Source organism: Carcharhinus amblyrhynchos, chromosome 26 (assembly GCF_965287045.1).
Source record: "Carcharhinus amblyrhynchos chromosome 26, sCarAmb.v2.hapA, whole genome shotgun sequence".
NCBI classification, from domain to species: Eukaryota; Metazoa; Chordata; class Chondrichthyes; order Carcharhiniformes; family Carcharhinidae; genus Carcharhinus; species Carcharhinus amblyrhynchos.
Window position 1 is genome coordinate 14,272,562 of NC_137349.1, and position 23,837 is coordinate 14,296,398.

Consider the following 23,837-nt stretch of genomic DNA (forward strand, 5'->3'; position numbering starts at 1 on the left):
TTTCTTATGTTCTTATGTTCTTAAATTTGATCCTCCAAATTACATTTGTCCAGGTTAAACTCCATCTGCCACTTCTGTGCCCAAGTCTCCATTCTATTCTGTATCCCCTGACAATCCCGGCACTGCCAGCAACTCCACCAATTTTTGTGTCATCCGCAAACTTACTAATCAGACCACCCACATTTTCCTCCAGATCATTTGTATATACTACAGACAGCAGAGGTCCCAGCACCGATCTCTGTGGAACATTACTAGCTACAGGTCTCCATTCTGACAAACACCCTTCCACTGCTACTCTCTCTATGACCAAGCCAGTTCTGTATGCATCTCGCCAGCCCACTCCGAATCCCATGAGATTTTAGTTTTTGTTCCAGTTTGCCAAGTGGAACTTTGTCAAATGCCTTACTGAAGTCCATATAAACTGCATCCACAGCCCTTTCCCTCATCAATTATCTTTGTCATCTCTTCAAACTACTCAATTAAGTCGGTGAGAAATGACCTTCTCCATACAAAACCATGCTGCCTGTCATTAAGTCCGTTTTCTTCCAGATGTGCATATATCCTGTCCCTCAGTAACTTCTCCAAAAGATTCTCCAACACTGACATCAGGCTCACAGGCCTATTATTTGCTAGATTATCCCTGCTTCCTTCCTTGAATAAGGGAACAACATTCTATTTTTCAGTCCTCTGGAACCTCACCTGTGGTCAAATAGGATGTGAAGATATCTGTTAAGGCCCAACTATTTCTGCCCTTGCCTCCTACAGTAACCTGGGATCAATCCCATCCGGCCCCAGGGACTTGTCTACATCAGTGCAATTTAGGATACATAATACTTCCTCCTTCGATGTATTGACATTCTCTAGGGTGTTCACACACCCATTCTTGACCTCAAAGTCCATAATGTCCTTCTCCTTGGTGACTGTCCAGCAGTGATGGCAGAGAGATTTCACTGAGGAGTATTCTGGGAGAAATCGATGCAGTCACCTTGACTGTACTGTGGGTGTCAAGGAGCAGTTAAACCCAAGCCACTATGTTAGTGTTTTCCTCCCTCCCTCCTCCTATAACCAAAGGAAAAAGGCACTGTTGGGAGGACAAGCAAAGTAGAAGCCAGGTAAGATTCTTTTTCTGAAATCTTTCGTAATTGTAGAATGGCATAGATGGCACTTAGGGCAGTGATATGCTCCTCCTGCCAGATGTGGGAAATCAGAGAGCATCTGGTATCCCTGACAACCATGCCTGCAGGAAGTGTAACCAACTGCAGCTCCTCACAGACCGCGTGGTTCAGTTGGAGCAGCAGATGGACAGACTGCGGAGCGTACAGAGGGCAGAGAGCGTGATAGACACTAGCTTCCAGGAGATGGTCACACCACAGGTCCAGACAGGTAGATGGGTGACCACCAGGAGCGGCAGGCAGGTAATTCTGGAGTCCTTTGTGGCTATGACCCTCTCAAACAGGTATACCATTTTGTGGGGATAGCCTGTCAGGGGAAGATATCATCAGTAGTCAGGCCTGTGGCACCACAGCTGATTCTGCTACGGAAGGCAAAAAGCAAGCGAGTGATAGTACAAAGAAAACAAAGAAAAGTACAGCTCAGGAATAGGCCCTTCGGCCCTTCAAGTCTGTGCCAATCATGATGCTCTAACTAAAGAGAAAAGGCTTCCTGCCCTTACTCAGTCCGTATCCCTCTATACCCTCCCTATTCATGTACCCATTCAGATGTCTCTTAAATGTTGCTAATGTGCCTGCTTCCACCACCTCCTCTGACAAATGCCTTGCTAAAGTCCATGGAAACCATACCCATAGACCTTCCCCTCATTAATTTTCTTTGTCACCTCTTCAAAATACTCAGTCAAGTTGGCGAGACGTGACCTCCCCCCGTACAAAACCATGCTGCCTGTCGCTAACTAAATCCTGTCCCTCAGTATCTTCTCCATATGTGTTTTTCACCACCCTGTTAACACGCCCTCCCACCTTCGGAGATCTGTGGACAAACACGCCAAGGTTTCTTTGTTCCGCAGAACTTCCTAGCGTCCTACCATTCATTGAATATTTCCTTGTCAAGTTACTCCTTCCAAAGTGTATCACTTCACTCTTTTCAGGGTTAAATTCCATCTGCCACTTATCTGCCCATTTGACCATTCCGTCTATGCCTTCTTGTAGCCCGAAATACCCCGCTTTACTGTTGACCACGCATCCAGTCACCTGCAAGTTTACTAATCCTACTCCCTCCCACATAATCATCAATGTCATTTATATAAATGATGATTAATAGGAGGCCCGACACAGACCCCTGAGGTACGCTACGGGACATTGGCTTCCAGTCACTGAAGCAGCCTCCCATCATCCCCCTCTGTCTCCGACAACTGAACCAATTTTGAATGATCAAATTACCCTGTATCGCATGTGCATTTAATTTCTTTACAAGTTTCCCTTGTGGGACCTTGTCAGAGGCTTTGCTGAAATCTTCCAAAGTGCTGAGACTTGTTCATGTGTTTCTAAAAGATAACAAATCATCCGGACGTCTTTGATTCCTCAAGCGTCCCGCTCACTCGCTGCCAACAGAGGGGCTGGCTTTTCACCAGAAACTTTGCTTAGTGCTGAACTCTGGCCAACGAATGGCAATTTCACAGCTTTCTGCCTCATTTATCTCTTCCACTGAATTATTATTTCTCAATATCTTTCTTTCAGATTTTGTCCTTCCTTCCCACAGCATTCAGTATGAATTTTGTTTTTTTTCCTGTTTTCTAAGTTTGTGACCCAGAGAAAGCCCTTACAGGAAACATAGCGTCCTTACATCATCTCTGTTAGAATTGCTTATTGCAAAAGGCTCAGCTTGTTGAGTAGCAGACACAATGGTGACACACCTCTCTCTCCAAGTTCCACTCTACAGTTTGGCAATGTATTATTCTCGCAAATTGGCTAATGGTAGGTTTCCATTCTGCTTTTCAGTGGTTTTAATTGATGTTATATTTGACTTTTTGGCTTTGGGAGATTTACCTGCTGGACCGAGCCAGGAAAGGGTATAACAGGCTGGGCAGTGTTTTCCTGAGTGTCAGCGCCGGTGTTCACAGCAGGACAAGTGAGATAGGTCTCGAGGCATCCCAGGGGTCAGTCTGCAAACCTCCAGCACTGTGAATGTTTCGGAGTGAGAGACGACGAGAAGGATCGCCCAGGAATTGAATTTTAATGTCATTGCTAACAGCCGAGTAACTTCCCTTTTCTGGGTGTGTGGACGTCACTGGAAGAGTAGGCACTTTACGCCCATCCCAATTGCCCCTTGAGAAGGTGCGGATGAAATGCCTTCCTGAACCCCCTGCAGTCCATGCTGTGTAGGTACACCCACAGTGCTGTTAGGGAAGAAATTCCAGGATTTTGACCCAGTGAAGGAGCAGCGATATATTTCCAAATTGGGGTAGTGCACAACGTAAAGAATACGGTTGATTGGGTTCCCATATATGTGCTACCCTTGTTCTTCTGTGAATGGCACGGTGGCACAGTGGTTAGCACTGCTGCCTCACAGTGCCAGGGACCCAGGTTTGATTCTGGCCTTAGGCCACTGTCTGTGTGGAGTTTGTACATTCTCCTCATGTCTGCATGGGTTTCCTCCGGGTGCTCCAGCTTCTTCCCACAGTCCAAAGATGTGCGGATTAGGTGGATTGGCCGTGGTAAATTGACCCTAATGTCGGGGGGATTAACAGGGTAAATATGTGGAGTTATGGGAATAAGGCCTGGATGATATTGTGGTTGGTGCAGACTCGATGGGCCGAATGGCTACCTTCTGTATTGTAGGGATTCTATGATTCTAGGTTGTAGATGTTAGGGTTCCGAAAGGGTTTTTCAAAGATCCTTAGTGTCTCTTGTTTTCCTCTGACAATATCCTGGGGTTGAGGTGATAGACCCAGCAAGGAAAGGGTAACAGGCCAGGCAGTATTTTCCTGAGTGTCAGCGCCGGTGTTCACAGCAGGACAAGTGAGATAGGTTTCGAGGCAGCCCAGGGGTCGGTCTGCAAACCTCCAGCACTGTGAATGTTTCGGAGTGAGAGAGGACCGGAAGGATTGCCCAGGAACTGAGTTCCTTTGTGCCAGGTATAACTCCAACCAGCGGAGGGTCCCCCGTCACCGCCCCCCCCATACTCCTTGATGCCACACTCGATCAAGGGCAGTCACTCACGCCTAGATAATCAAACATTTGCCGCTATCCTGAATGAGGGTGAGTTTTTTGAGCTTTGCTGAGGTTCTGCTTTTGAGGATGAGTCGTGTGTTCCAACACGTTTCCGGTTTTAGTTTTGTGGGGAGGTGGTGGCATCGCGGTGATGTCGCTGGGCTAGTAATCCGAGGCCCAGGTGAAGCTCTGGGGACGTAGATTCAAACCCCACTACAGCAGCTATTGGGGGGCTCGGGGGGGTGGGGGGAGGGCGTAGAGACTCAGCCTGCCCGGGGGCCCAGCTGCTGAGTTCTTGGGGCGCCCCCATCTCCCCAGTGTACGCATTCCACTGGCAGATCTGTTGGCATTCCTCACCCACCCCCCCCCCCCCCCCCCCCCACCTCCTCACCCCCCCCTGTGGCACCACCGCCTTGATCCCCACCCGGACAGTCAACTGCCCCCTTCCCCACCTCCCTCCTGCGCCCCCCCCCCCACCCCACCATGGCCTTGCATCTGAGGGAGGGTTAAATATTAATGACATGCTAAACACGTTGTTGATATCTAAATCAGCCTCTTCTCCTTCCCGACACGAGGCTGCTTTCATTCAGCAGAACGGGGCCAGTGAGATCGCCAGAAGTGAATCTCCAGGCGTGAACCCCATTTTCCACCCGATCTTCCTGCTCGCTGATCCAGGAGCGGGGAGAGCCGGCAAGATCCCACCCCTCGGCTATTGAGTTGCTGCCCTGTTTCCCTGCCGTTGTTGAATGTGACCTTAATGCCCAGGGTGATTACTCCCAATCTCTCTTCCACAAGTCAGCGTCAAGCCTGTGAGGAGCTGTGGAAATCCCGCTGGAAGCTGAGAGAAAGCTCAGTGAACCGGCCGCTATTACTTACTGATGGCTGGGAAGGGGCTGATAGAACGGTAACAGGCTGGGTTATTGTGTTGCTGAGGACACACACGGGGACAGTTTTTCCACATTGTTGAGTAGATGCCAGTGTTAACTGACAGGGAGCGCCAGAGGTCAAAGGTGTTTCCAGGGCCCTTTGACCTGTCCATGTCGACGTCACTAGGCCTGATCCTATTTTCTTGTGGAGGGAATCACAGAAAGGCCACAACTCAATGGAGGCAACTTAACCCATTGTGTCTGTGCCAGCTCTTTAGCGAGTTGCGCTCACCTCTCTTTGCCCGTAGCCCCACAGATCTATCCTCACCAGATAATTATCCAACCCTCTTTTGAAAGCCGTGGTCAAATTTGCCCCCGACCGGAGTCTCATTCCTGATCTAAACATTAAAATATTTTTCCTCATGCCGTCTCTGGCTCCTTCACCAATCAGTTTAAAACTGTGCCATCTGCTTAATAGACACCTTATGGACATCCCTGTTCACAACATTAACTTCATTATCAACTCTCTCCGTCCCCTCTTAAAACAGATCAGACAGCCAGTTAGTGTTGGACTTTTCTAATTAATTCACATTTATCTTCCTAACTGTTCGTTTTGACTGCCATTATCATTTGTAAAAGCTTTCCCATTGCCAAGATTAAAGAGACCAGCCCGTAGTTATTGGATTTTCCTTACACACTTTTTGAACAAGAACGTAACGTTTGCAATTCCCAGTCCTCTGGCACTAACTCTGTGTAAGAAGTCTCACAACACCAGGTTAAAGTCCAACAGGTTTATTTGGTAATCAATGCCATGGGCTTTTGGGCTTTGCCCCTTCGTCAGGTGAGTGGAGAGTTCTGATCACGAACAGAGCATATAAAGGCACACACTCAGTTTACAGAATACCGATTAGAATGCAAATCTTTACAGCTAATCAAGTCTTAAAGGTGCAGGCAACGTGAGTGGAGATAGCATTAAGCATAGGTTAAAGAGAATGTGTATTGTCTCCAGACAGGACAGTAAGTTTAGGCAAGTCATAAGGGTTACAGATAGTGCAACATGAACCCAAGATCCCGGTTGAGGCCATCCTCATGTGTGTGATTCATGTTTGTGATCAGAATTCCCACTCACCTGACAAAGTGGCAAATCCCGAAAGGCGTTTACTACCAATAAACTTGTTGGACTTTAACCTGGTGTTGCGAGACTTCTTACTGTGTTTACCCCAGTCCACAGTCTTCACATCATGACTAACTCTGTGTACCAGGAGCATTTGGAGATTATTGTCTCTGCAATCTCCACCATTACTTCCCTTTGTCACATGTCTATGGCGAGGCCCATGGCAAGTACATCTTTCCTTCGGTAAAGAGACCAAAAGTGACACACAATACTCCAGGTCTGTACTCACCAATGTTCTATAATCACAGTAAGACATCTTTACTCCCTGTAGTCAAATCCTCAGGTTTATTTGGTAGCACGAGCTTTGGGAACGCTGCCCTGAAAGTTCATGCTACCAAATAGACCTGTTGGACTTTAACCTGGTGTTGTGAGACTTCTTACTGTGTTTACCCCAGTCCAACGCCGGCATCTCCACATCACATCCTCTTGTAAGTGAAGGCCAGCATATCACTTGCTGCCTTAGTTGCTTGTTTCACCTGCTCTCAATAACTGATGGACAAGGTCATCAAAGTTTCCTTGAAGTTCACCACTTCCCAGCCTCTCTCTATTTAAGAATTATTCTGTATTTCTATTTTTCCCACTGAAGTGGATAACCTCACATTTCTCCGTGTTGTATGTTATCTGCTAAATTTTTGCCCACTCACTCAGCCTGTCCAAAACCCCTTGAAACTTCTTTGCATCCTCCTCACAACTCACACTTTCACCTCATTTGGCGTCATCTGCAAACTTGGATATAGTATATCTAATTCCCGCATTCAGATCATTGTCATAGATTGTGAATTGTTCTCCCAAAGTACTTCTCCCAAAGAGGTTGTGAATCTGTGGAATTTGCTACCCCAAAGTGTGTTGGATGCTGGGACAGTGAGTAAATTTAAGGAGGAGTTAGACAGATTTTTAATTGGGAATGGGTTGAAGGGTTATGGGGAAAAGGCAGGAAAATGAGGATGAGGAGCAAATCAGCCATGATCGAATTGCAGAGTGGACTCGATGGGCTGAATGGCCTAATTCTGCTCCTATACCTGATGAACTTGTGAATAGCTGGAACACAAGCTCTGATCCTTGAACAACTAGTCACAGCCTGCCCACTTGAAAATGACCCATTTATTCCTCCTCTGGTTTCTGTCTCTTAACCAGTTCTCAATCTATGTCGATATTTTCACCCCCCTCTTCCTCCATCTCCATTCCGTGCGCTCTAATTTTGTTTACTAACCTCTTATGTGACCTTGTCAAAAGCTTCCTGAAAATCTAAATATACAACATCTACAGGCTCTCCCTTATCTACTCTGCTGGCTACATCCTCAAAAAGCTCCAGGTTTATTAAACATGATTCTCTTTCATAAATCCAGGTTGCCTTTGTCCAATCCTGCCTTTATTTTCTAAGTCTCCTGTTGTCACATCCTTTATATTAGATTCCAACACTTTCCTTACTCTTATTGTTAGACTAACAGGTCTGTAGTTCTCCCTCCCTCCTTTTCCAAATAGTGGGGTGACATTTGCCATAGCACATATGAACATATGGCTAAAGAGCTGGTGTAAGAGGGAGGATTTTAGATATATGGATCACTGGGATTTTTTTGGGGAAGTTGGGACCTGTACAAGAAGGATGGGCTGCACTGGAACTGGAGGGGCCACCAATATCCTAGTGTGGCAGGGGGTGAGAACCAGAACAGCAAGCTGGCAAGTGTAGAGACTGGGGAGAAAAGTCGACTGAGATAAACATAGCGCAGAGTAAGAGCAGGCCGAGGGAGGCCACAGGGTTCAGCAGGACTGTAAGTCTGGAGTGTGTTTGCTTCAATGCAAGAAGTATAACAGGTAAGACAGATATAGAACATAGAACATAGAACACTACATCACAAACAGGCTCTTCGGCCCACAAGTTGTGCTGATCATATCTATACCTACCAGGCCTATCTATAACCCTCAATCCCATTAAATCGCATGTACTCATCCAGAAGTCCCTTAAAAGACCCCAACAAGTTCGCCTCCACCACCACCGACGGCAGCCAATTCCACTCACTCACCACCCTCTGAGTGAAAAATTTACCCCTGACATCTCCTCTGTACCTGCTCCCCAGCACCTTAAACCTGCGTCCTCTCGTAGTTTTCACGGTTTATGTCAATTTTGGCCCCCTCGCTGCCACACTCTGAATATCATTCCCTGGATTAGCTTCTGCTGTTTCTCTGAGAGATTCCTCTACCTTACTCAATCCTCCTCAACATCATTCCTTCCCCCCGCGCCCACCCCTGTCTATTTAGTTTAAAACCCTCTGTACTTCCCGACTTTTATAGCTTGCTCGAACACTGGCCTCGGCACGGTTTAAGTGGGGGCCGTCCCAGTAAACAGCTCCCATTTTCCCAGATGCTGCCAGAGCCTCACTAACTGGAACCCAGTCCTCCCAAACCAGCCGTTCAATCACCTTTCTGAACAGATTTACTCGAATGTCATGTGGCTCAGGTAATAATTCTTTATGATTCTGCTTGTTAATTTGGTGCCTAGCTCCTTGTGCTCTTTATGTCGAATCTCTTTCCTAGTTTTACTGATGTTGTTGGTACCTATTTTGAAGAGGTAAAGTCGCCACACTCCCAGGTGATCACCGGCTGTCTCCTCTTTGAGGGGACGGGTGGTGATTTAACCTGAGGTTCACCACACCGCAGGCCAGGGGCACGGTTGAGAAGGCAGTGCCTTCATGAATAGTCTTGGATGACATGGGAATTGAACCCACTTTAATGTCACTCTGCGTCACAAACCAGCTGTCCAGCCACTGGAGCTAACCAGCCTCCATGCTGCTACCTACATGGATCACACTGATGGGATCCTTCTTCTCCCATGGCAAGTTCCTCGCCAGCCCGGGGCAGACGATCGGAACCCTGGCACCGGGCAAGCAACATGGCGCCTGGATTCTCACACACTGCTACAGAGAACAGTGTCAACCCTCCTGGCTCTACTGTCCCCCAACACCATGGCATTCCTTCCCGCTGCCCCATTGATGGTTTCCTGTGCCCTGGTGCTGTGACCTGTCTGCCCTCACTCTTCTCCAGACAAGCTGCAGAAACCTCAAACCTGCAAGGGGGAAACTCCTCTGCTTCCATTTTCCTTTCATTGTCCGACACTACAACCACACTCTGCCGTCCCTGACCAATCAGATTTTGCGAACCTAAATGGTGTGACCGCTTTCTAAAGCAATGGACCATGATGCATTGCAATGTCTGCAGCTCAGCCTCCGTCTCAGCAACCCAGAGCCAGCGTTCCTCACCGTGCACTCAATACTAATATACTTACTCCGGTAACAACAGCAGCTCCCACAGGCTGCTGCCCTCACCTGTCCTGCCATCTTTTTTGTGTTAATTAAATGTATCTTTCTTGATTAGTTATTCTTTTATAAAATTCCCTGAATCACTAAACTCCCAGCCTCTCTGTGCCCAAGCAGCACTCAGAGTCCAGCATTTTATACCTGCAGATAAACAATGACGAGGCAACTCTCTAAAGCACACTAAATCACCAATATTAACCCTTTAATTAACGAGTTACGGATAAACGATCTGCTTCATGTTTTTAGCTGTCGGTAGGGTTCCACCCGCGGGAGGCCTCCCTGGAACACTTGGTCCAGATTCCAATATTTATGTCGACAACCAGTGCAAACTTCAGCTGACGGATCCCATCAGCACAAGGCTGATCCCTACATTTTACATCCTTGTGTTTGGCATTGGGCTCCCAGCAAACGCTCTGGCCCTTTGGACAATGGCTGCAAAAAGCAAGAAACCATCCACCATCTTCCTGATCAACCTGGCCACTGCCGACCTTCTCCTGAACCTCATGCTGCCCTTCAAGATCTCCTACCACCTCCTGGGCAACGACTGGCCCTTCGGTGAGGGTCTGTGCCGGACAGTGACCGCCTTCTTCTACGGGAACATGTACTGCTCCATCCTGCTGCTGACCTTCATCAGCATCGACAGATACTTTGCTCTGGTCCATCCCTTTTTCTCCAACCGTTTCCGGGACAATCGGTTCGCCATTGGCATCTGTGCTGTTGTTTGGGTGACAGTTTCTCTTCTGGTTTTGCCTTTTCTTTTAGTTCAACAGTCTTTTGAGATCCAGGAGCTGAACATCACCACCTGTCACGATGTGTACCTGAAGGATAAGCAGACTATGTATTTCTATTACTGGTTGATTGTTGTAATATTAGGATTTGTCATTCCAAGCCTTGTCACTATATTTTGCCACTGTGCCGTAATCAGATCTCTAACAGTTCATGATGTAAAGTACAAAAAGGCAGCAAAAATCACCCTCTTAGTGCTGTTTATCTATCTACTGTGTTTCACTCCCAGTAACGTAGTGCTATTGGTCCACCAATGGATCCCTGTACTGCATCAAGTTTATATGTTCTTACTGTGCCTCTGCAGCTTTAACAGCTGCTTCGATCCTTTCCTGTATTATCATATTTCGGACGATTGCAGAAAGCGAGTCAGGAAGGTGTTTGGATTTCAGGCAGTTGGTGAACCAAAAGAAAGAACAGTACAGCACAGGGGCAGGCCCTTCAGCCCACCAAGTCCGAGCTGTCACATGACGTCTTTCTGAACTTTTGCCTGTACGTGATCCTTCTCCCCCATTTGCTCCCTGTTCATTTATCTCTAACTAGTCTGACAACACCAGGTTAAATTCCAACAGGTTTATTTGGTAGCAAAAGCCTCTAGCTTTTGGAGCACTGCCCCTTCATCAGGTGAGTGAGATTTCAGTTCGCAAACAGGGCATGTAAAGACATAAACTCAATTTACAAAATAATCTGTCAATGTATCTGTCAACATGCCTCTTAAATTGTATCTGCATCTCCCACCTTCCCCAGCAGCGCATTCCAGGAACTCTCCCCCCTCTGTGTAAAAAACTTGCCTCTCACATCTCCTTTAAACTTTCCCCCTTTAACCTACATCCCCAAATAATTAACATTTCTACCTGGGAAAAGGACTCCATCCTGTCCGTGCCTCTCATCATTTTGTAAGTTTCTATCAGGCCGCCCCTCAGCCTCTAAATGAAAACAGGCCAAGTTTCTCCAATCTGTCCTCATAGTTATTACCCTTCAAACCAGGCAAGATTCTGTTAAACCTTTTCTGAACCTCCTCCAAAGCCTCCACATCCTTCTGGTAGTGTGGTGACCAGAATTGTGCACAATATTCCTCATGTGGTCTAACTAAAGTTCTACACAGCTGCAACTTGACTTGCCAATTTTTATACTCTATGTCCCGACTGACGAAGGCCTTACGCCTGCCTGACCAGCTTATCCACTTGTGGTGCTACCTTCAGGGAACTGTGGACCTGTACACCCAGGTCCCTCTGTATGTTAATGCTTCTAAGGGCTCTGCCATTTACTGTATAGTTCCCTCCTGTGTTAGACCTTCCAAAATGCATCACTTCGCATTTGTCCAAATTAAATTCCATCTGCCATTTCTCCACCCAAGTCTCCAGCTTATCAATATCCTGCTGTATCCTCTAGCAATCCTCCTCACTATTCATACCCCTTCCAATCTTTGTGTTGTTTGCAAACTTATTAATCAGACCACCTACATTCTCCTCCAAATCATTTATATATATTACAAACAGGAGCCCCAGCACTAATCCCTGTGGAATAAAACTGATCATTGATCTCCAGTTAGTTAAACACCCTTCCATCCCTACTCTCTGTCTCCTATGACCAAGCCAGTTCTGTATCCATCTTAACAGTTCACTGTGGATCCCATGTGACTTCACCGTCTGCACCAGCTGCCATGAGGGACCTTGTCAATGGCTTTGCTAAAATCCATGTAGACAACATCCACCGCCCTGCCCTTACCAATCCTCTTTCTCACTGCCTCAAAAAACTCAATAAAGTATGTGAGACACGACCTCCCCCGCACAAAGTCATGCTGCCTGTTGCTAATAATTCCACATTTTTCCAGATGTGAGTGCATCCTGTCCCTTAGAATCTTCTCGAATAATTTCCCTATCACTGATGTAAGGCCCACTGGCCTGTAGCTTCCCTGATTATCCCTGCTGTCCTTCTTAAACAAAGGGACAACATTGGCTATTCTCCAGTCCTCTGGGACTTCTCCTGTGACTAAAGAGGGTACAAAGATTTTGTACAAGGCCCCAGCATTTCCTCCCTCGCCTCGCTCAGTATTCTGGGATAGATTCCATCAGGTCCTGATGAGTTGTCTCCCTTAATGGGTTTCAAAACCCCCAACACCTCCTTTCCTTTTACATCGACATGCCCTGGAAATATCAACATGCCCATGTCTAGACTTCACCACCCACCATGCCCTTCTCCTTTGTGAATACCGATGCAAAATATTCGTTCAGGACCTCACCTACTCCCTCCGGCTCCATGCATAAACTCCCTCCTTTGTCCTTGAGTGATCTTAACCATTCCCTAGCTACCCTCTTGCTCCTTACCTATAAAACACCTTGGGGTTTTCCTTAATCCTGTTTGCCAAGGACATTTCGTGGCCCCTTTTAGTCAGTAATTTGTGCTTGGTAGTTATTTGATAGACGTGTTCTGGTTTCCCCACTTTTTGAGTCAAGGTGGGAATTATAAATAATGTCATAAACGGGGATGGAAATACCTGCCCCCCCCCCCAACCACCCTCAGCCCCTCAGCCCCTCAACCCCAACCCCCCAAAACCTCTACAAACCCCTAACCCCCTCAATTCCCTTCTCAATCCCCCAACCTCCCCAACCCCCAACCCCTCCCCAACTCCCGCAGCATACAACCCCTCCCCAACCACCCCAACCCCCTGACTCCCCCAACTCCCCACGCCCCAAAACCCCCAACATCTCCGTCCCCCCCGAGCCCTCTAACCACCCCAACACCCACAACCCCCCAAACTCCTCCCAGGTCCCCAACGACCCCCAACCTCCAATTCCCACAATCCCCCAGCACCTTCCAACCCCCCCCCAAACACCCAAACCTCCCCCCATCCCCCAATTCTCAACCCCTCCCCAACCCTTGCAACACCCAACCCCTCCCTAATCACCCCAACCCCCTGACTCCTCCATCCCCCCAAGCCCCCAACCACCCCAACACCCACAACACCCCATAACTCCTCAACCCCCCAAACTCCCCCAGCCCCCACAACCCCAACTCCCTAACCCCCCAGTCCCCCCATCCCCTCCAACCCCCCAACCCCCCAAACTCCCAAACCCCCAAACCTCCCCCAATCCCCAACCCCTCTGGTATACCTGCCTCCAACCCCCAGTATCTCTTCCCTGCCACCCCCCCCCCACCAACACATGGTGTTATAATGGGTTTTAATAGTTATGGTGATTAGTGAGTGGTGTGTATGATGGTGTAACAGTCTTGTTGATGATCCTGGGAGACATCCCGATTCTGGACCTTTTCCTGTAAATCGAATCAACAAAGAAGTTTGAGTCTAAATCACAATTACTTGAAATGAGATAATCACCGATGCACGAACTCCCATTCCCACCCGATTCCCAGGAAGTTTCTGCTGAGGCTGGAGCATTCCCGCTAGGATAGAGTGTGAGTTGGCTGTCTGGGTGCATTGTCCATTGGACAGGATTGGTGCACCAATGCCCTCGCTCCCCTGACATCCCCAGCACCAAGCCCGCACTCGGTCAGCGCTGCTGGGTGGGGCCACATTGTCCACATGCCGGACACGAGATGCCCGAAACCATCACTCGGCTCAGAGCTTTGGCACAAGGAGCGAGCCCCGGGACGGAGGGAACGCGTCAGCGACACCCAGGAATCCCTGGCCTCCTGAACGGGAGGAAAAGCACTGTGAAGGAGCAGAACATCTCGGGTTTCATCACCCAGAGCAAGCTGAAGCCAAGTGTCAACAGTGAAAGGAGTGCCCACCTACCCAGGCACCCCCCCACCCAGGCACCCACCCATCCAGGCACCCACCAACCCGGGCACCCCCCACCCAGGCGTCCATCCACCTGGGCACCCACCCATCCGGGCACCCATCTGGGCTCCCACCCACCTGGGTACCCACCCACCCAGGCACCCATCCGGGCAGCACCCACCCAGGCATCCATCTACCTGGGCACCCACCCACCCGGGCACCCACCCATCCGGGCTCCCACCCACCCGGGTACCCACCCACCCAGGCACTTATCCATACAGGCATCCACCCACCTGGGTACTCGCCCATAGAGGCATCCACCCACCTGGGCACCCTCCTGCCTGGGCACCCACCTACCCAGGCATCTCCCCACCTGGGCACCCACCCACCCAGGCACCCACCCACCCACAAGTCACCTCTCCACGTGGATACCTGCCCAGCCAGGCACCCACCCACCCAGTCGCCCATATGGGCACCCAACCATTTGGGTACCCATCCACCCAGGGACCCACCCACCCAGGCACCCACCCATCCAGGCACCCACCCACCTGGATACCATCCATCCAGGCACCCATCCACCAGGGCAATGTGGGGGGTTTGACTAGGGCACAGAGGAGGGTTGGGGGCAGAGTGGGGAAGGAGGGGACAGTTGGTGGGGAGGGGGGAGGGTGAGGGGGAGAATGAGAGGGGGAGGGAGTAGGGTGGGGGACTGGGGCCAGGGCAGAGGGTGGGAGGGTGGAGGGAGGAGAGAAGGTGGGGGAGCGGGGCTGGGGGGAGTGTGGGGAGGAGGGGTGGGGTGGTTTGGGAGCGGGTGGGGGAGGGTGTTGAGGAGGAAGGAGAGTGGAAAAGTGGAGCAGGGTGGGGGGTGGTGAGGCCGTGGGCGGGGGGGGTACTGCTGGGGGGGTGGCGGTGGGCACATTTAGGCATTTCTCCCATACAAAGTGTCAATCAGTGAATTTTGGGAAGATAAGGTTCAAGAAACTGAATCTCAATAAATTGGTCAGCATCTGTCAACCTGAAAATTGAAACTGGGCAGAGAAAAACCCCGAGATGTCCATTCAGCAGCCATGAAGAAGCTTTAATAAGGGCATGGTCAGATTTCCCACCTGATGCCTCGCTCATCTCATACTAAAATCACAACCAGGTCAGGATGGGTGGGATCCAAGAGAAAATTATGTCCAAGCAATTCCCCCCACCGTTATATATTTAAGTTGCTGTATGATTGCTTTAAGAGTCAGTCACATGATTTGATGGTGATGTAATTGGGCTGTTTCACAGGCTCCTGCTTTTGTCTCATTTTCTCCTCTGTTCAGACGACAGTTCCTTCAATCTGTTATTAGTTTGAGTCTCCATGTGCAAACCACAGCTTTTCCTTTTTGTTTAAAATCCACAACCCTGAATATCGTCAGGACATTACAAAAAAGGAAATTGGCGATGAGTCACGATTTTATTTAGTCAAGAACAACAGAATCATAGAGGTTTACAGCATGGAAACAGGCCCTTGGGCCCAACTTGTCCATGCCAGCCCTTTTTTTAATGCCTAAGCTCGTTCCAATTGCCCACATTTGGCCCATATCCCGCTATACCCATCTTATCCACATAACTGTCTAAATACTTTTTTAAAAGACAAAATTGTACCTGCATCTGGGTGCCTGGAATTCACTGCCAGGGGAGGTATTGGCAGCAGATACGATAGTGACTTTTATGGGGTGTCTTGACAAGTACATGAGTAGGATGGGAATGGTCCTCGGAAGGGTAGTGGGTTTAGTTCACTCGGGTAGCATGGTCGCTGTAGACTTGGAGGGCCGAAGGGCCTGTTCCGATGCTGTAATTTTCTTTGCTCTTTGTTCTTTGTTCTCTACTACTATCTCTAGTAGCTTGTTCTAGACACTCACCAACATCTGTGTGAAAAAATTGTCCCTCTGGACCCCTTTGTATCTCTCCCCTCTCACCTTAAACCCATGCCCTCTAGTTTTAGACTCCCCTACTTTTGGGAAAGTTTGCAGATGATACAAAGAGATGTAGAGGGACAGGTAGTATTGAGGAAGGAGGGGGGCTGCAGAAGGACTTGGACAGGTTAGGAGAGAGGGCAAAGAAGTAGCAGATGGAATACAATGTGGAAAAATGTGAGGTTACGCACTTTGGAAGGAGGAATGGAGGCATAGACTATTTTCTAAATGGGAAAATGCTTAGGAAATCAGAAACACAAAGAGACTTAGGGGTCATTATTCAAGATTCTTTTAAGGCTAAAGTGTAGGTTCAGTTGGCAATTAGGAAGGCAAATGTAATGTGAGCATTCATGTCAAGAGGGCTAGAATACAAGAGCAGGGATGTACTTCTGAGGCTGTATAAGGCTCTGTTCAGACTCCATTTGGAGTATTGTGAGCAGTTTTGGGCCCCATATCTAAGGAAGGATGTGCTGGCCTTGGAAAGGGTCCAGAGGAGGTTCACAAGAATGATCCCTGGAATGAAGAGTTTGTCGTATTGCTTGCATACTCTGATGCTGAATCTAACTGTGTGCAGCTAGAAAATAAAGGATCAATTATGATTCTCAGCATACCATGGTTTCATCATTATTTATATGATCCTCATTTCACATTGTTTACTGATCATCGACCCTTAACTACTATTTTTGAGCTGTATAAAGGCAGACTATTGTTAGCTGCTAGCCGATTGCAAAGACGGTCACTGATCTTATCAGCACACTCCTGTGATATAAAGTATCCTCAGTCAGAGTACCATGGTAATACAGATGTATTATCACACTTGCCTTTACCTACTGAGCTGATGCCATCAACTAGTTTTGCTAATAATCTTTATTGTTTTTGAGTAAATCAATTTCTTGCGACAGCCTCTCAAGTTCAGAGACAAACCAGGAATGATTCTGTGATGGGGGAAGATGGTGAATATGATGTTGTGATGATACTGTGCTTTATGAAATGCACTTTGAGTTATGTTTCTTGTGCAAGTATTTTTTAGGAGTCAGTTCTATTTACCGGTGCTTCTTTGTCTATAACCAACAGTCCACGTGTTGATACTGCAGAAGCAGAATTGATCCTAATTGCTGGAATGCTTGTTTTAATCTGGGTTAATGCAAATCTGTTACTTTGCTGTTTTCCCCTCGGATTTTTCAGAGTGGGGTTTGATTAGGTTGATTGACAGGAAAAACATGTAACTAGGTTTACACAGAGAAACAAACACAGATGAGAAGTAAAAGAAGTCACTCTCTGTCTGTCTGTCTCTCTCTCTGCTCTTTCAAGATAGATGTTTTTCTGGAAGCTGCTGTATGGGAGTCAGAAGACAGATGTTTTCCCACGTCTCTGTCCAGAGGGGTTAAAAGGCTGGAAATCTAGCATTCATTTGAGCCTATATGTTTTTGTGCTGCCTGATTCTGAAGAGAGATTTGTATCTGTGGGAATATTGCTTAAATTGGAGATAGTTGGCGGTTAAGAATTATACCTTTCATGTTTAAGTATTTCAATTGCTTAAAGTTATGCTCATTCTTTTTGTTATATTTTAGATGTATTATTAAATTAAGTTTGCTTTGATAAAAGCTTCCCAGTGGGTCAATAAGATCACACCTGGACAGAAACATTCTTGTGCTTTCCATAACACCAAACTCAAAAAATGCTGGGATCCAAGCTACCTTCATAATATACCTTAGAGTTTCTGATCTGCTCCCCACCAGCATTGAAAGAAACAATAGCTACAACACATCACCCACATCCTGCTCTGAAACCAAATGTGTCAAGAGAGCTTGAGTTCACTGTCCAAGGTGGGTGTCTATCATGGAGAATGAGCGATCATTCCTCCCAGTCTGTGAGGAAGAGATCTTGAACTACAATGAAGGATATCCTGGTATAGTCTGGATGAAGGAATTAGTGCAGTGTTATTTTTGATGGCCGGGACTGGGTGCTCAGATTGAGGAAAATGTAGGATAGTGTCAATCCTGTACACAAATAAGAAATACACCACTGGCATCTCCTGCATGCCCTTAAGATTAGCCTAAAATGCCATGGCAATAATTGCACGTAGATTTTGTTGGTCTGTTTGAGGGTTACATGTTCTCAGTCATAACTGATACACACTCAAAAGTGGCCGGAAGTTATCAGGATATCTACTATATCTGTACAAACCATTGAAAATACTTGACAAAAATTTTATATAATTTGGTAAACCGAAACAGATTATTAGCCTTAGTGGTTCACAGTTTACCTCACAAGACTTTGAGGATTATCTCAAAGGAAATGATATTCAGCACCTTATCATCCAGCAACCAATGGATTCACTGAAAGATTCACACGATACTTGAAACATTTTTTCAAAGCTTCAAGACCACAAGGTTCATTATCACGTTGTGTGAATGGCTTTTTGGCATCTTACAGAAACACTGCTCAATGTGACTACCCAAAGTTCACCTGCATTACTCTCTTAAAGAGAAAGTTGAGAACTATATTTGATTTATTACCTCCAGAAACTTCAGAAAATTAACAGCAATCTCAAGTTGCTAGACGAGAAGCGAGAGCAAAACAACACTCATTTCAGCAAGGAGATTGAGTGTTAGAGTGTAATTCTGCCACGAGTGAGAAATGAGGACCAAACTGAACCAGTTTGAGCAAAAACAGGTCCAGTTTATTACACGGTTCAATCCGAAGATGAACTAGTTTGGCAATGCCGTGCTGACCAATTGTTAACATCTCAAAATGATTTCTGTAATCATCTCCAGAAATACCAACTTCCTTACTCCCTCATGTTGTGAACATTGCAACAGAAGACTTAAAATCTGAGCTGCTTGATGGTTGTGTCTGTACTACAATACTATGTGAGAATGATGCAGAATTAGTTCCAAGAGAAGGAGGGTCTACTGAAGTTTGAAGAAGTTCTGAATAAGCAACAGTTCCTGCAAGAAATCTGTTGTTGTTATTCAGTCACCTTTTGGGAGAATCGATGCTAGTGTCGATGTGAGTATGAGTGTAGGTGTAGGAGTGGGTGAGGCTGTGGATATGAGTGTAGGTGTGGGTGTCAGTGTGGGTGAGGGTAGTGGATGCGAGTGTGGGTGTAGGTGTGGGTCGAGTGAGGGTGTGTGTGTGGGTGCGGGTGTGGGTGAGGGTATGGGTGTGGGTGTGGGTGTGTGGGCTTGGGTGTGGGTGTAGGTATGGGTGTAGGTATGGGTGTAGGTATGGGTGTGGTATGGGTGTGGGTGTGGGGTTGTGGGTGAGGGTGTGGGGGTGTGGGTGAGGGTCTGGATGTGGGTGTAGGTATGGGTGTGGCTGTTTGGGTGTGGGTGTGTGGGCGTGGATGAGGGTCTGGATGTGGGGATGGGTATAGGTGTAGGTATGGGTGTGGGAGTGTGGGTGTAGGTATGGGTGTGGGTGTAGGTATGGGTGTGGGTGTGGGTATGGGTGTGGGTGTAGGTGTGGGTGTGGGTGTGTAGGTGTGGATGAGGGTCTGGATGTGGGTGTGGGTGTAGGTGTAGGTATGGGTGTGGGTGTGTGGGTGTAGGTGTGGGTGTGTGGGTGTGGATGAGGGTCTGGGTGTGGATGTGGGTGTGGGTGTAGGTATAGGTCTGGGTGTGTGGGTGTAGGTACGGGTGTGGGTGTGTGGGTGTGGGTGTGTGGGTGTGGGTATGGGAGTGTGGGTGAGTGGGTGCCGGTGTTGCTGCTGATCTTGATGCTGGTGTCAATGTTAGTTCTCTTAGTGCCGGTCTGCGGTTCTATCTCTGATTCAAGGTGATCTCACCTTCGTTTGGTGGCTAAAATGTTTGTAAGTTTAGCGTCCTGAGAACAGGGAATAATGAGTGGTGTCAAAATTGTGTCTCAACCTACTTGTTTTATTGGAGGAAAATTGAAATTTTTCTTGGTAAAATATCGACAATATTCTCTCAATGAAACACGAGTAAATTCATTTTTTATTAAGAACTCACTGGAATAAATAAACAGAAATATATATTTAAACTGAAGCAAGTTTCTGCAAATTAAGTGTATATGATGGCTATTTCTTACAAGTTAGTTTTTTTTAATAGTCATAATGATAGGTCTGCTAAAAACACACACTTAGTAAAAATTAAATCACAGAATTAAGTCATATCAGCAAAACATTGCAGCATTTCAACATTATCTGGGGAAGGATGTCCTTGCTATAGAGGGAGTTCATCAAAGGTTTACCAGGCTGATTCCTGGGATGGCAGGTCTGACATATGAGGAGACACTAAGTCGGTTAGGATTATATTCACAGGAGTTTAGAAGAGTGAGAGGGGGTCTCATTAGAAACTTATAAAATTCTAACAGGGTTAGAAAGGGTGGATTCAGAAAGAACGTTACTGTGGATGCTGGAACCTGAAACCAAGAGAAAAAATCCTGGAAAATCTCAGCAGGCCTGGCAGCATTTGTAAGGAGAGAAATGAGCTGACGTTTCGAGTCCAGATGACCCTTTGCCAAAGCTTTGTCAGCTCTTTTCTCTCAGAATGTTCCCGATGGTGGGGGAGTCCGGAACTAGGGATCATAGTTTGAGGATAAGGGGTAACCCTTTTAGAACTGAGGTGAGGAGAAATTTCTTCACCAGGAGGGTGGTGAATGTGTGGAATTCACTCCCACAGAATGTAGTTGAGGCCAAAATGCAAATTTCAAGAAGGAATTAGATATAGCTCTTGGGGCTAAAGGGATTAAAGGATATGGGAGGAAGGGAGGAATCAGGATAACGAGTTTGATGATCAGCCATGATCAAAATGAATGGCGGGGCAGGCGTGAAGGGCCAAATGGCCTACTCATACTCTTTGTTTCAATGTTTCTATGTATTGTTTTTCATCAGTTCCCACATGTGAAATGGTGTCTAAGGCCAGGGGGCAGAGGTTTACGGTGAGGAGTAGTTAGTTTACAGGGGATCAGAGGAAAGATGGTTTTACCCAGAGGGGGTGGGGATATGGAACATGCTGCCTGATTGGGTGCTGGAGGCAGGGACTCCTGCAACAGTTAAGAAGCATCTGGACTGGCACTAAAATCACCAAGGCTCAGCAGGCTACGGGCCAAGTGCTGGTAAAGGGGATTAGTGTAGATTGGCATTTGATGGTCAGCATTGACATGGTGGGCCGAAGGGCCTGTTTCCATGCTGTACATCTCGATGGCACCCCGTGACCTGATGGCTTCCTGACGAAACCAGCAGTTTTTGAAGACAAAAATCAATTTGCTCGCTTTCCAACGTCCCCTTCTCAAACTCTGCCTCTGGCCCAAGTCAATCCCACAACCAGGAGCTTGTGCCTATTGTTCTGAACTGTTCATTGGTTCTGGGCGACTGTATTTAAAAACTGGTTTTGATTTGAGAGGGAATCAGTGTTGTACGACTGAAACTATATTTGCAGCACTGGATATCAGCTGTGCAGACACTGGCATTGGGATTGAATTTACAGGACGGATCCCTGCACATTTCTGCTGCTGCTTTTTTTCTCTTCCACTTTTTGATATTCGCAAAGTCAAATTAGGTTTCCAGTAAATTTTAGAGCCGATTCAGCGCTGGAGATGGACAGTTTGCGGAATTCACTACAGGATTTCCCTCCAGTCTGTCTTAGCTGTGTCTACTGGAAGGAACTGATTAACTGCAGTGACTCGGGTTCAGTGCCATTGTTTGTCTCCCTTGTGGGGTTGGATTCAACGTGATTTTGAATGAGGTTTTTGGAGCGGGCCAGGAGATGGATCCAGGTTTGCCTGGCCCACTCTGAGCACTGGCTTTGTCACGCTGAGATAAGAACAAAACAGTTAGTTTACACCTGAGGGGATCTCTCAGATCTGGGAAATTCTGCCCAGTGCTACCGAGGGGGAAATTGCAGCATCTGCCACCCAGGTTTAAAACGGTTAAATGTAGTTGAGGGAGTCCCACACGGGGAGCTGTTTATCTGAAGCGAATCACTCACTGTGCTGAGGAACTTGGGGAAGAAGATGTGCGCAAAAGTAATTGCAGTCCTGTGGATGCCCGCAGAATCAAACTGGTGCCAACTGCCTGAAGACCAAACACCTTTTTGACTCGCTTTCTGCAATCGTCCGAAATATAATAATACAGGAAAGGATCGAAGCAGCTGTTAAAGCTACAGAGGCACAGTAAGAACATATAAACTTGATGCAGTTCAGGGATCCATTGGTGGACCAATAGCACTACATTACTGGGAGTGAAACACAGTAGATAGATAAACAGCACAAAGAGGGTGATTTTTGCTGCCTTTTTGTACTTTACATCATGAACTGTTAGAGACCTGATTACGGCACAGTGGCAAAATATAGTGACAAGGCTTGGAATGACAAATCCTAATATTACAACAATCAACCAATAATAGAAATACACAGTCTGCTTATCATTCAGGTACACATCATGACAGGTGGTGATATTCAGATCCTGGATCTCAAAAGACTGTTGGACTGAAAGAAAAGGCAAAACCAGAAGAGAAACTGTCACCCAAACAAAAGCACAGACGCCAATGGCGAACCGATTGTCCCTGAAACGGTTGGAGAAAAAGGGATGGACCAGAGCAAAGTATCTGTCGATGCTGATGAAGGTCAGCAGCAGGATGGAGCAGTACATGTTCCCGTAGAAGAAGGCGGTCACTGTCCGGCACAGACCCTCACCGAAGGGCCAGTCGTTGCCCAGGAGGTGGTAGGAGATCTTGAAGGGCAGCATGAGGTTCAGGAGAAGGTCGGCAGTGGCCAGGTTGATCAGGAAGATGGTGGATGGTTTCTTGCTTTTTGCAGCCATTGTCCAAAGGGCCAGAGCGTTTGCTGGGAGCCCGACGCCAAGCACAAGGATGTAAAATGTAGGGATCAGCCTTGTGCTGATGGGATCCGTCAGCTGAAGCTGGGTCTTGTTATCGACAATGATACAGTGATCTGGAGTAATCGTTCCAGGGATGCCTCCCGAAGGTGGAACCCCACTGCTAACTAAAAACATGAAGCAGATTATTTACTCTTTTTGGTTTTTATTGTAATTCCACTGCAATTTTTCAAACATTCTTGTGAAATGAAGCAACTTACCCCCAACAAGAGGAACTTCCTTTGTGCTCTGCGATTGTCAAATCTCAAGAGGACCTAGGGAGATTATTTTCTAAACCTGAGGTGAGATTATTAAGTGACTGGGCAATGTGAAGGGGCTGGATTCAGCAAGTGTAACTTCCACATGTGGGCCCCTTCCTGGAGGTGAACGCACTCAAATTGGAATTCACTGGTTGGTCACCCAATGATAAAATTCCAATCCTCCTCCCAGATTTTGGGCGGTGTTTTCTGTAATTCCAACATGTGTATATTTCCAGTGTGATTTACCAGCTGCCCACATTACAGGGAGGCGTAAAGATGCCAATGTTCTTTGGGAAAGTGGTTACCCTTTTGGATAAGTCCAGGGACATTTCTGTGAGAGGTCAACAGTTCTTCAGGATTCGGAAAGTAGACAGAGTGGAGAACACATCGGAACTCCCAAACTGTCAAGGAAATCGTTAAGATGCAAGATTCTGATAACAAACGAATTTTAGGATTTATATTATTTTGGACTCGTTTTTTGGCATCTGTTATTAAACAGAGCAGTTCACATTGCTAGCTGCCGAGATAGGGAATTAAACAGTTAAGACAGGTTGCTGGCAATTTATAACTGTTTAACTCTAACCATAACCCTGAAACTACTCACTGCTATCAAGAAGGTACACAGCTCCTTAACAGAGAAGAGACAGTGGGTTAGCAAACAACAAGCTCACCCCACAGTATGAATACTTCAGTACGGTGAGAAGAACCTGTACAACACATCTACCTTTTAATTAGAATGGGGAGAGAGTAG

General features: G+C 47.1%; 2 pseudogenes across 1 annotated transcript; one reads left to right on the forward strand and one right to left on the reverse strand.

Moving 5' to 3' along the window:
• The first annotated feature begins 2,901 nt into the window (after positions 1 to 2,901).
• Positions 2,902 to 10,846, forward strand: LOC145358631 (proteinase-activated receptor 3 pseudogene; annotated as a pseudogene). The gene is made up of 2 exons (XR_013889497.1): positions 2,902 to 2,927; positions 9,761 to 10,846. The product of XR_013889497.1 is annotated as a proteinase-activated receptor 3 pseudogene (transcript).
• A 9,078-nt stretch (positions 10,847 to 19,924) lies between these two features.
• LOC145358771 (proteinase-activated receptor 3 pseudogene) lies at positions 19,925 to 22,952 on the reverse strand (annotated as a pseudogene).
• Between the last annotated feature and the right edge of the window lie 885 nt (positions 22,953 to 23,837).